This window comes from Xiphophorus couchianus, chromosome 24 (assembly GCF_001444195.1).
Source record: "Xiphophorus couchianus chromosome 24, X_couchianus-1.0, whole genome shotgun sequence".
Lineage (NCBI taxonomy): Eukaryota > Metazoa > Chordata > Actinopteri > Cyprinodontiformes > Poeciliidae > Xiphophorus > Xiphophorus couchianus.
Window position 1 is genome coordinate 17,941,391 of NC_040251.1, and position 13,657 is coordinate 17,955,047.

The 13,657-nt window shown below is 38.1% G+C and overlaps 1 long non-coding RNA gene across 1 annotated transcript in view; it reads left to right on the forward strand.

The window, feature by feature from the left end:
- Nucleotides 1-13,343, forward strand: part of LOC114141033 (uncharacterized) — a 29,782-nt gene extending 16,439 nt beyond the window's left edge. The window contains exons 3-4 of the long non-coding RNA XR_003594747.1: nt 9,273-9,325; nt 13,287-13,343. This is a non-coding gene — a long non-coding RNA (uncharacterized LOC114141033). The remainder of the gene's footprint in view (nt 1-9,272; nt 9,326-13,286) is intronic.
- Nucleotides 13,344-13,657: the final 314 nt, after the last annotated feature.

Below are 13,657 nucleotides of genomic sequence, written 5' to 3' on the forward strand. Positions count from 1 at the left end.
ACTGCAGCCCCCTTCTCCCCTCAGCCATTGTCTGATCCTTATTCAGCACTAAAACCCGCACTAACAAGTGAGACCACGTCTATGTTCCTCCCCGGAGCCTGATGGTATTTCTGAGAAATAACGTGCCAAGTTGAATTAAAGTGAGAGAATTAAAATAAAAAGAATAAAAAAAAAAAGTTTAAGCGAGGCAGAAACTTGGCAGCGGCGTTCCCGAGGGAATTCACCGCGCAATGAATTTCTCAAACGAGGATATGAAGACATTGATGTTGAGCACTTTGCATATGATAAGCTCTTCCTCCATAAAGAGGAATGATTAGTTTAGTAAATGTTGCTGAGGAAAATGTGTCCTGGATAATAAAATGTGGATGAATTTCGTCGTCGTTGGGAGGAAGTTGTGATTTCTCGTTGAATCCAGCGAAGCCAAACTTTCCTTGTATCTCCACAGTAAGAGGACACATGATTCCCATTTCTCCTGATGTGTTTGGACAGTAGCAGGTCGCGGCGTGCCAAGTCGCAGTCTCTAAATGCATCAACACAGAGCCGGACTTAGTGAATCCAGCTTGGTTTGTGTTATTGAGGAACCTGAGGCTGTTTGGGGGCTGGAGCCTTTCTCCTCTGCGGTAAACAGTGAGCGATGAATATCAAGAGGAGACCCAGCTGTATTGTTTTAGCACGGCCGCTTGTTTACACCAACTCTTCTCTTTTTTGGTGTGCGTATGACTCGTTTTGTTTGTGTTTTCTGATTTTCGTGTTGTGTTACATGTCGGAGAACTCCCCCCAACCTTCGGCTCGCTCTGGCGGAGGAAGCCGCTCGGTGTCTCTGCGGCGGACAGCTGGGTTTCATTTACCCGACTCTTGCCACACCCTTTCACTTCAAATAAACACACCGAGGATGTAGGACAGCAAACACAGAGGAGGGAAAGCTGTAAATAATTTACGTCCCTCTTTCTGTCATCAAGGAGGCTTCTTGCTTTAAGTGGCCGCGAACGTGATCAAAGGAACAGTGGAAAAATATTTAAAATGCCTTAAATAATATCATCAAATGAATAAAATGAGATAAAAATATCTTTTTCCTAAGGTTTTTCTACAGGACTCTGGTTGTAGCAAGTTTGGCCGCAATGACAAATTTTTCTGGATGATAAATTGTCCCAGAAGTTATTGTGATAAATGATAATATCGTTGTTTTGATACCAATTTCAGGTAATATAATGGCATAGTAATGCAGGAACACATTCTCAAGAATGAATAAACTTTAAATTCATATAACACTGTAACTGGAAGACATCTTAAATATCCAAAATAAATAAACTAAACAATAAAAACGACAACAACAAAAAAAAGAAGTCCAAAGCACCAAGCGGAAGATTTTTATCATCTGTTTTTTGGTAGGAAGAGAGAAAAGACAAAAACTGCAAATCATCCAAATGGAAATTATTGAACTGCTTTAATTTATCATGCAGTTAATTGATTCATTGTTTGTTGCAACAGACCTAGTTGTGGCTCTGCTTCACCATTTATGTACTGATTTGGTCACAAACAGATTTCTTCTGTTTTTGTTTTGTTTTATGACAGCTATGCTAACTTTGACATCAAACTTCAAGTTCCTCTGTATGTTAGACATGCAGAATCAAGAAATGACTCAAACTGGAACCAAACTGGCAACAGGATGTAGACAAATAGGTATCAAACACCAACATATCTAAAGAAATTCAGCAACAGATAAAACACAAAGTTAGCTAAAAGGTTAGTTGTGCGAACCATAAACATTGGAGCTACATCAACATGGTATTTAGTGGAAGCTAGTGCTATTGCGCTGCTACATCATAGTACTGTATGTGTAACTACTTGAAGTATTATTAACAGTCAATAACCAAAACTTCAACACAGAACTTTATTTAACTGAAACTGAAAACTATTCTGCAAATCAGAGTGGGTCAAAATTTTTGCCACTTTTAAAAAAAATTGGGTGGCAAATGTTTGCAATTAATCAAAAAAGCGTCTAAAGAAACCCCTCATATTTAGTTTGGACGTCTTTTAACCAAATGAACCTCACATATAAGCAATAATTTGAGGTGGAGGCTGTAATTTGATAATTCATCATTTTTGTGTTGCAGCGTTCAGCAAAGGAGGAAAGTTTCCTCCAACCACTAAAGAGAGGGGAAAAAAATCACATTTTGAGAAGTGAAGCGAGAGACACTCCACCCCTTTGATTCTCTCAGAAGTTTAAATTATGAGGCTTTTGCAAGCGAGGCCTGGCCACAGATGGATGTTTGCCAGTTGTGTGCAAAAAACTCAGGACATAAATTAGAAAGACGCGCTTTGCTGTGGAGCCGACCGTCACTGCGACAGTCGTCGTGTCCTCCCAGAATAAATGACAAAATAGGTTGCCTGACGCCCGTATTGGCAGGAGAAACGTATTTTTCACTACCTTCTCATGTGACAGTGTTGCTGGTTGTTTTCTTTAATTGCTCTGGAAGGTTTTTTATGCATAATAAGAAAATCTTGCTCCACTGCAGTCAGAAACAGCAGAATAAGCCTGCTGTAAAACCCAGATTTCCCCTGGAAATGACACTGAATCATATATATCATAGCCGTGGCTCCTGGCTACAACGCGTCCTCGAATGTCTTTAATAAGGATGAGGATGTAAAGGGAGGGTGCAGCTCCAGTTTTAAAGTAGAAATAACCCGCTTGACTCCCAGAAAAGGTTAGCTTTAAACACATCGCATTAATCTCTGCTGCACGTTTATGGAGCTGAGTGAGTTATGTGAGGCGTTATGAAGCAAAATATGAAAAAGCAATTAGAGAAATGGAGAAAAGTCCACAGATATAAAACAATCTTCACCCAGTGTTTTCATAGATTGATGATAAACAATCAGCTTAATCTAAATGTGATAAAGGAATGACGTAAATCAATAATAAACTGCTGATTTCACCCTGCTGTGCATGTGTGATTACAATGATGGCGGCTGCAGAAATTGCAGCTTTTTACCGATGACGGGCAAGCCGAAAGCGCCGTCGCTGAATAGTCACAGGTGTTACGTTGTTTGAATGGAGCAGAAATACCCGGAGTGGTTTTTATTTATATTTTTTGATCCCCAGCGCGCAGAAGGAGAGCGAACACGAGCCTCTGTTAGATTGAAACGCCGTTTTATGGGACCATTAGCGGATTGGAGATTTAGTTACACCAACATTTTATGCAGGGAGATGCAATCTGATTGGCTGAGACGGAGGTGAAGATCTGTGCTGCGACTGTTGTTTGGGAACATCACCGGAGCTGTAGGCCAGTAAAACACAGAGCCATATTAACGAAGGTTCTCACAAACATAGCTTTCCAGTAAAGTCATGTTGAACAAAGTGGAATTCAGGTTATAATAGGTGTGCAAATTATAAAAGAGGGCAGAAGCATTTACTGGGGATTTTATCTCCTAATCAACACATTGTGAAAAGCAAGTCAGATCTACATGAATTAGTTCTGCAACACAAAGGACGATATGCTACCTTTTTGTATGCTTTATACTGGAAAGTCTGTTGGAAAAACCTGATTTTATGCAAGAACATTAATAATAGTGCCGAATCTGATGTAATCTTGGTTTAATTGCATCATTTAGATTGTTTAAAAAATAGTCATGAAGAATATAATTCCATCTAAATCATCAACAGAGATTATTGTAGTATAGAGGTACAAATTTTAAGTGAATACCAGGATAAAATGACCCAGATTTGTGACTTGACTTGAACTTTTACACCAATGTCTTAGGACTTGAAACTGTTTTCTTGAAAAGACTTGATATTTTACCCAAAATCTAAAGTTTAAAAAGTGAGCTCTTGCATTTTTCACTGAATGTTTATTCTGGAAAATTACAGTTTAAGTCTTATCCTGTTGATATCCTAATAAGTATCTCAAAGTAGTCTTGTTGGTACCCTGGATGTACTCCCATTGGTACTCTTTAATTACCCTGATAGTACCCCTTTAGTGGCATGCGAATACCTTTTACATGGCACTTAAAGGTATTTAAGTGCCGAGGTGTCACCTCAATACTTGCAAGGTGCCACATTGTAAGTACCAAAGTACCAAGATACCCTTGGTACTTACTAGGTGTAGGTACACCGTTTGTACCTTTTTATAATTTGGGAGTTAAATGACAATAATTTTCAATTTTTTAAAGAAAATGCTTAAACATTACCTCTTGGTACAAGCTAATATTTGGGTTATGGCATCTAGTTCTGCCCAACAGTAGTGTTCCTCCAAGAAGGTACAGAATTGAACCGTCTTCTCTGGGTGTAATTTAATCAGCTGTACCATAAAGGCCTCAACATCCTCACAGCATTTCAATGCCACTACCATGTTTGGCCTTAAAGATGGTGTTGATTATTGTTTTGGTCTGATCTGACCAATGCCCCTTGGTTGTCCTTGTATGTTTTTGGCATTAAATAAACAGCTAAAATTAGATGTACAAACTCATTGAGAGGAATTTTTCTCTTGCTACATCTCTGCCTTTTGTCTTTCACCATGTTGTAAAGCTTTGATGCCACATGGAGAGTTGAAGTGTCTCGTACCTGGCTCTGCACTGAGAGAGGCGTATTCATCTGAGAGTATGTTCATATCACTTTCAATACCCCCCTCTCTAAGATCATACACAACAGGATCAGGCAAACACTGGAAGGGAAATGTTTTGGAGGGGGGTTTGAACATCTTTCTTCCTTCTGCTCTTTGGAAAGTGTACAGGATGTGCCTGATGTTTCCTTGGCAAAGGAAAAGGTAAAAATAGAGAAGATTCATCTGGTTTGAGTTCAGCAGCACCACATTACTTTAGGGGTGGTTTCTTCCCTGATCTCTCTCTCTCCTTTTTTTTATTTTATGCTGAGCCATCCCGTCTTCTTTTGTGATTTGAAGCTCAAACGGACCAGGAAATGCAAATAATCCCGGTTCTGAAGGCGTCCAGCGACGTGACTGTTGGGACGGTGCGGGGGAGGCCGGCTGGCTCGCCACATTAAAGCCAAGAGTTTGAGCGAGAGATGAGTGGAGACTGGGTTAAGTTAAGTGAAAGGGTAGGACTTCAAAGGCCGTTAGGTTTTCCTGCCATATTAAGAGTGACGAGACGTGTCTTTTATTAATAGCATTCGCCAGAGTTTCTGCTCTCAGCCGGTTTCATTGTTCCACAATCACGGCAGTGTAGAGACGGGATGAGAGGAGTCTTCAAAGCTGCACAGCAAATTACACCTTGATTACAAGAGGAGGGAGTCTGTTGAAGGATTTACTGCCTGTGGTTGTTTGACATCTTTTGTTTTAATCTAATTTAAAACTCTTTACCACCTTGATAAAAGCGCCATGCTCACATTTTCCACTACATCTGGCATTCTTAAAAAGAATAAAAAATCATTGGCTTGGAGACGTCTGCATTTTAACCCAAACTGTTTTTTTTATTTTTTACTATTTAACTGGTGGTCTGGAAAGTGTGGAATTTGATTAAAGTGTGTTCCAGGTCTGGATCAGTGTTGAAAAATTTTATTTCTAGAATTAAATCTGATGTTTTAATGGTCCGTCCTTCATCGGCCTGTCCATCCAACCAATTGATTGTCCGTCTGTCCAACCAATTGTTCATCCAACCAACAGTCTCTCTCTCTGTTCATCCATCCATCCTCAGTCTCTCCATGGTCTCCCACTCATTCAGTTGTCCGTCTCTCTACCCGTCCACCAATCCAGCCTGGTTTTTCAAGTTTTCTTGTAAATCCTGACCTGAAATATTTTCCGTTAATTTAGGGTGGCTTTTCTTGGGCAATGCTTATTTGATATATAGATATTGCATGATATAATAAATACAATAATAAAAGAAACAGAAATGAGTCTTTTTTATTCTTAGAAATGAATGAATACACAAGATCCAGCTATCCTGGGTCTCCACCTTTGCGAAGAAGAAGTTGTTTGGACCGGACATTTTGAAGTGACTTGGAGAAAAGCAAGTTCACATCCGACAGTACTTTTACTCTGAAAAACCTAAATTATCAGTACCGTCTGCTCAACCCTTCGTTTATTCTAAATGATTTTCTATCAGTATGGAGGGATCTTCTTGGCACAAGTTTGACTGCTCCTCCTGAAACTCAATTACCGCCGCAGTTTTCTGGCCTCATTCATATCGGCTGTGGTACAGAGCGCCATCAGACACTATTTCTGATTTGCATATTACAATGCGAGCACTGCCCATCATCCCTTCTCCTCATTAAACGTCGGGCATCTCGTCGTCTTTTTTGTCTGTTTTCATAAAAAAAATGAAAAAAGAAATCTTGATTTAGCCGCTTTAATTCTCCTCTGCGGACTTGTTTACATGATTGGCTTTTTTCCCCCTTTCCCATAAATCCTTGTCAATCTAAAGCCACTCTCGCGCGTTATCAAGCGAAGAGAAACAAAAAGACGCCACAGTAAACATTCTATAATTGACTGTTTATGAGCGCGATCATCAGTTAGGGTGGGATTTTAGGGCCGTAATCTGCTTTTTCCTTCTTCTTCTTTCTTTGCCATTCAACCAAAAATGGACACGAGAGTTAATGCGTCCCTCCAACCTCTGAGCCATTTACACTCGCTGAATGTACTTGTAATGATTAAGTTTGAAAAGAGACATTTTTTATCATCGGCCAACACGAGAGTTGGCAATCTTAAGACCTTCAACTAGAAATAATTAGGATGTATTTGAATGCTGAGTGCGCCGAGACAAGAGTTAAGCTTGTTAACGAATGTGGTGGCAATTAAATGCGTCGTCCAGCCTCAATTCTGCTGTTTATTTTTCTCTTTTTTTATCACCTGAAAATTGATTATAATTCTCACCATAAAGTTTGAAATTCCACGCCAGCGGATAATTGAAAATGCAAGTGACAGAGTATTGTGTTTGTAAGGGTTTTAGTTCCCACGTGAAACCGGAGCTGGTTAAAATTAGTCCATGTGGCTCGTCTGTTTTAATTTCTCCACAGTTTAATGGTAAAAATCAGGTCAACCTTTAAGATTTATGAGCAGTGGAGGGGAAAAAAATGAATTAATGGTATGCTATTTTTATTCAGTCAGCCGTCTGTTAATTTGATATGACCTTAGTCAAAGGCGGCGGAATAACAAACTCTACTTACTTCTTCTTAAGAGCAAACCCCTGGTCTCCCATGTTGTTTTGCTGAGGATCTGAGAAGCGAAGGGCCCGCTGCCAGCCGCCGTTTCTTTAACTCTTATCTGCAAAACTCAACAAACGGGCTTCTTTTAGGACATCAGTGGCGCCGGGAAACGAACACCCTTTCATCTATTTACACAGCGTATTGTTTCAATTAGGCGTTTTCTTTATTAATTCAGCTTTGAAATAAGGAAAAAGGAGTTGTTCAAGTGGCATTTAAACGCATTCAGAAAATAAATCCTGACAGCCGAATGCGGCGGTTCATCATCCGATGGAGGACATAAAGTTTGCGGCGTCGCCTCCGGGTGTCTTTGTCCTCGAGTCAAAGCAGAGGTGCTTCACCTCTCTTTTTTTCCCACCTTTCTTCCTCACTCATGAGATCTCAGTGTGACTCGCCTCATGACAGCGTCTAAAACTTCACTGCCATGGGGGGACGGGGACTCACAGGCCCCCATTGAAGCATCCCTGCAGGGGTTTTCTTCACACAGGGGCTAAAGGGGAGGGGGTGAAGGTGAAAGTTTGGCACCGAGCGACGGATCCCCCAACAAGAGGAGGCCTTTGTTGCCAGGTTGCTCATGCTCAGCAACGTGGAAGAGCCAGGTGGCCTCTGACCTGACCTCTACTCTGAGAGGACCGGTGGGCAGAGAGGCTGAAATAAAATAAAAAATGAAAGGAAGAGGCAACTTTGGTTGGAGGGGGCGCGTGTGAAACAAAGTGCTCAGAAATAGGTCAACCAGTATCTCATTTTTCTTGCGAGGCCTGTAATCACCCGTGACGAGCTCACAGAGGAACAGGCTCTTCAGTAAGGGTTGAGGACTCATGACGCTGACTGACGGATCCCAACCACCCGCCTCCTGACAGAGAGAAACCTGGGAGATCTTAACTCTTTGTTTTTCATATTTGCTAGACTTACCTGAGTTGGCATGTTAGCTCACAATGTTTTGGTGTCTGAATTATGAGAAAATGTTTTGCCTTTAGAGACCAAACAGTTGTTCATTTATATACATCAACCACATGAAGACAGTTGTCTTGGTGCAGATGCAAGTTAACCAAAGGTTCCTGATTTTAGTTTAGCTAATGTAGGGCTAACTAAGATTACCTAAGCTATAATAAAGTAGGGGCATGTAGGTTAGCATTAGCAAAACTAAGATATGCTAAAGTATACATAACTATGGAAACCAATGAGTTTATATACTTTGTAGGAGACGATAAACTAAATAAATCCTAATGGTAAGCTAAGGTTAGCTACATTACAAAAAAATGCTTATTTAATCTTGGGTAAAGCGAAGAAATCTGTAAAGGTAGCTAAGTTAGCATACCTTCTTTAAAATAGGCTTAAGGTATGCTAAGCTAGCATAAATTCAGCTAAAGTAGTTGATACTAAGGAAGGACATGTGTGCCAAGAACTGAAAAATTTTAAAACTGGCAACTTTACAACCAAAGTATGCTTGGTTAAGCTAAGATTAGGTATATAAAACTATACTTGGGTGTGCAACAATGTAATAGATTAATTTAAGCTACATTATCCCTAAAATATACCATTTTTAGTTTTATTAGCTACACTAAAGATAGAATAAACAACAAAGAAAAACTAGGTAGCTTAAACTATAGTTGGGTCCAGTACTGCCGACTGACGGGGCCAAAAAAATAAAAATAAAAAGCAATAATAAAAGTACCAGTAATACAACCTCAGTTGTTTTTTCATTTATAGTTTAATATTTGATGCGAATTCGGCACCGGAAGTAGCATGTTTGGATTTTCACAATAGAAGTTGAGTTTCCGGATCGTTACCGGAAATGTTTGCAATAATACTGTTGGTAAATTTACATGTGAAAGAAATATGAAAGATTGTAATGTCCAGTTAACAACCCTATTTATCTATGTTTAAAACAAAACGGTAACAGATAGAAGTTGGAGTTTATGCAAAGATATTTATTTAACATCTTAGCATAACGATGTTAAGATCTTTATGCTAAGATGTTTAATTAACATCTTACTCTGACTTTAACTATAAATCAATCTGCTTTGTTACTGACTAATATTCACCAGCATTTAATCAGTGAAGAAAAATGTTCAGCAAGATATTCATATATCTAATTTTGTGTGTATTTTTTTTACCACAGAAGAAGAGTTGGAGTCAGGCGTTGCCCTAATCCTCCATTTACCTGTTAAAAAGGTAAGTGACACTGTTTAATGACATGCTAGTTAGCTTTAGCGCAGGGATTTCTCTCTTTCTTACTCTTTTTAACATTAAACAAACAACACTGAAATATTTATCACTGTCAGAAATTCAAACAAGCTTAATAATAATAATAATAATAAAAACATGTATTTTAATCTGTTAAGATGGACTAAACTGACCATCTATTATCAGTTTCCGTTTACTATTTTTCTCACATTGTGGCACAATTAGAGCTCTGTCATCATTTAGCTGATCACCTGTTGTATTAAAAGTATTCAGCCTCAATCATTTTGATGGTTAAATCATATTTTCTCCCAAACTGGAAACTTTTATTGGTCTCCGAAATGACAAAACTCATTTCCAATGGGAGAAAAATGGACAAAAAGTGTATAAAACTGTAGAAATATTCAGGTCACTGTATAAGGTGAGAAGGAAGCCTCAGCTACTTAGAAGAAATGTAGAAAGAAATAATCGCTCTTGTGCAGAATTGTTCCTACTGAATCCCTTTAAACTTTATAAAAATGTGCGTTGATCGCCATGGATACCAGGAAATTCATGGAGATCTCCAAAAACCCCCAACGTTGCTGTGAAGTAATTGTTGCGCTGATGATGAGTCTTCATCAGGAAGCCGTTCCAGATCTCGCTGCAGATTTAAACCTGATCTTGTTAAGCCACCAGAGTCTGAATCTCGCCCCTCGGTGGCCAAAGCATCCCCTGCTTCTAATGAGGCGTGCACGGCCCCCTGGGTAACGGCGGCGTCACGACGAACATACACTACACCTCAGACCTCCGACAATGAACCGTGTGGACCATAAAACCCAGTTTGCATTGGTAGTTTTGATCCCTTCCACTCTAAATGCCCATTTTAATATGCATTTTAGCCATTATGTCACTGCTAATAAGAAGCCTCTTTGAGAATGTGCCCATTGTTGAGCGAGTCTGTTAATTATGACGGCTCAAAGTGCTGCTGTATTCCACTGACTCTTCCTCATAAGAAGCCTGATTATTCATCACCATGATAAGAATTAATTTGCAGGAAATATTGCTCCTTTTCCCCTCTCATGCTTCAAATTTAAATGCTCCAAATTACACATTCAATCCATCTTTGTTTGTGGGTTCAACGCCGTTAAACAAGGCGGCACTTGGTGACTTTTATTGGACTCGAGCGACAAGTCGGTGTTAAATAAACATTTAATGTATCGAGGGACGTAAACAAATGATCCAGTAATTCATGTACCTTTCTTTATAAACAGTTTTTGTTTGATTTTGTTTTCATAGGAACCATTTATATATTCATTATATTAATAATACAGGAAATACAAGTTTGTATGGATTCCATTTACACCAGAAAAACAAAAAAGAAAAGAAAAAACAGGTAAAAGAGAAACAAATAATTAAATTTTCTTCACATGTAAGTTTTGCATCTTTAACAAGCAGATAAAATGAAGCTCAAACCATTTCTTTTGTTGGTTGTTTTTGCCACACTTGGATTATCCAAGATAAATGCAAGCAACAAATATCTATCAAAATACCATTTAGACGTCTGGGTGGCTCAACTGGTCAGTTTGTGGTTCTGATGATCCAACAGGAAGCGGGTCAGGAGGAGACGCGTCACAATCAGGGAAGCTACAATGCTGAAGGGGCTCAGAAACCCCTGCTGTTTGTATCCAGAGCATTTAATCAAACTGGCAATAGTTTGGAAACTGTATAGCTTAAACTTTCAATCCTGTCCGCAAACTTAATATTGTTGACAGTAGCTCCAAATTCGACTATAGACTCAGCAAGTAAAAGGATAAGATGAGCTTAAAGGGCTTTTTATAACCTTTCTATTCAGCCCAGAAGACAGTGTGAGTCACGCACCTGGCTGAAAATCTAAGGAGCTTTCAGGGCAGCATTTCGAATGAATTACCTTGCAGGTTTATTCCCTGTTATTGGCTGTATTATTGTGTTTAAATGTTCGCTGACGATGTGAATAACACGGGTGTCAGGTGATTGAAATAAAAACGCAGCAGGAAGGCTTTTGTCACTTAGACTCTACAGTTTAAGAAATATTAAAGAATGAGATGAACCAGTGTTCCTATCCTCCACTGTAAGCCCTACATTGTATTTATGTTTTTACAAATATGGTTAGTTTCTCTGTTCTGCAAATCAGATGTAGATTTTTTAAAATGTTAAAAATTGGCTCCAAATTAGGATAAAAAAAGCAATTTATTAATTTCATACATATTTGGTAATAAATTTTTATACTAAGGTTATATTTTCTTGGTAAATATAAGAGGTCACCTTAAAATATTCCCACTCAGAATAAATTTTGGAGACTTTAATTTAGATTTCAGCTACTTAATCCCAGATTTCTGCATCTTAACTCAGATACAGAAATTAATTTAAAGAAAAAAGTAGATGATTATGTGAAGTATAATTTCATTTCACTAAATTCAGAAAATAAATGGTGGAAAACAAACATTGTTCTCTGATCTTCCTCGGTTTGTCTTAGCTTAGCTTAGCTTAGCTTTACTTTGTTTTGTTTGACCAAAACTGCTGTGGTTCAGTCATTTTTCCTGAAATGTTTTTAACTTAACTTGCTGTAGTTTAACTTAACTATGCTAGCATAGTTTAGTGTATGCTAGCATAGTTTTGCTTAGCTGTATTTAGTTTAGTATACATTAACTCCTCTTAGATTAGATGCACAAGCTTAGCTCAGCGTACTTGAGCATAACTTGCTTTAGTTTAACCAACATTATGTAATCTCAGGTTAGCAATAGCTCAGTTTAGCAAACTTTAGTTTAGCCTTGTTTAATTTAACCTTCATTAGCGTGTCTTATGTTAGCATAGCTTTGTTAAACATGCCTGAAACTAGTTTAGATTCAGGCATGTCAAAGTTAGCATACATTCAATAAGTGTTTAGCACTTTAGTTTTTAGTTTAGCCTGCATTAGCTCTTCTCAGATTAGCTTGCACTAGCCTAGTTTAGCATACTTGAGCTAAGTTCATCACAACTTTCTATAGTTTAGTTTAGTCAACATTAGATAATCTTAGGTTAGCATTAGCTCAGCTTAGAAATCTTTAACTTAGCTTTGTTTAATTTATCCTTCATTAGCTCATCTTATGTTAGCATAGCCTAGTTAGACATGCCTGAAACTAGTTTAGTTTAGCTTCAAAGTTAGCATACATTCAATAAGTTTAGCATACTTTAGATTTTAGTTTAGCCTGCATTAGCTCTTCTTGCATTAGCTTGCACTAGTTTAGTTTAGCATACCTTGGTCTAGTTGAGTATTACTTATTAAAGTGTTGCTTAGTTCAGCCTATATTAGCTAATCTTAGTTTCTTGCCTTAGCTTATTGCAGTTTAGAATACCTTAGCTTTTAGTTTAGCTTACTTTCACATATCTTAGTTTGGTTTACCTTATCTGATGCTAATTTATCCCTAAAATGGAAAATGTAGAATATATATTCGAAAATGAAAAAAACTCAAGTAGATCTAATCATGTTTTTTTCACTTAACATTTAATTGAACTCTGTGTTAAGTCAGGTTAATCTAACTAGCAGCTATAAAAAAACAACTTCTAAACTTAATTTTAGAATTGTTTGGAAATGGTTTTCTAGAAAGGTCTCATGTTTTGTTTCCCATTGTCTTATTTCTATTCTATTATTAAAAACAGGCAAAGTAGATAGAAAAATCTTGAATATTCACAAAGACTGATTAACTATTGATTAAAACATTCTTTAAGTGATTAGAATAAAATCTCTGCTTGGGACAAAAACAAGTGAAATATTGTCTGACATCCAATTTAGCAAATAGTAGAAAGTCTAAAAACCGAGCAGTTTTTGTAAAGTATCTTTTCTAAAGAGAGTCACGTTGTTTCATTTTAGTGTGTTTTTCTATTTTCAGTAGAAGACAGTAGGTCAGTAGTCCAAGTAAATCATTATTGACATAATTTCTGTTTTTTATTCCTGCAGAAACGTAGAAGATGTGGAACAAGAGGAAGGAAAAAGTTTGACAGAGCAGCAGTAAGGTAGGAGCGTTTATTTCTGCTAGCTGCAGTGTTTCTGAAGCACGTTTGTTTGCATTTATGTGTGTGCGGTTGCGTTTACGTGGTAATACAACTGAGAATCATGTTGCAAGCTTTTTGCCCAGAGTGTTTCTGAGCTCATTTTCAAATGGTAATTTGCCTTATCCGAAGCAAACTCACTGACTGTAAGTAAGTGATTATTTGCATGACTGACAATCATTCGGCTCGCCTACGGTCTTTTTCCAAACTGCTCCAGTTTGTCCAGTCTTTTGAAAGAAATAAAAAACTCAGGGTGGGCCGGTTCTCTTTGAAACATCG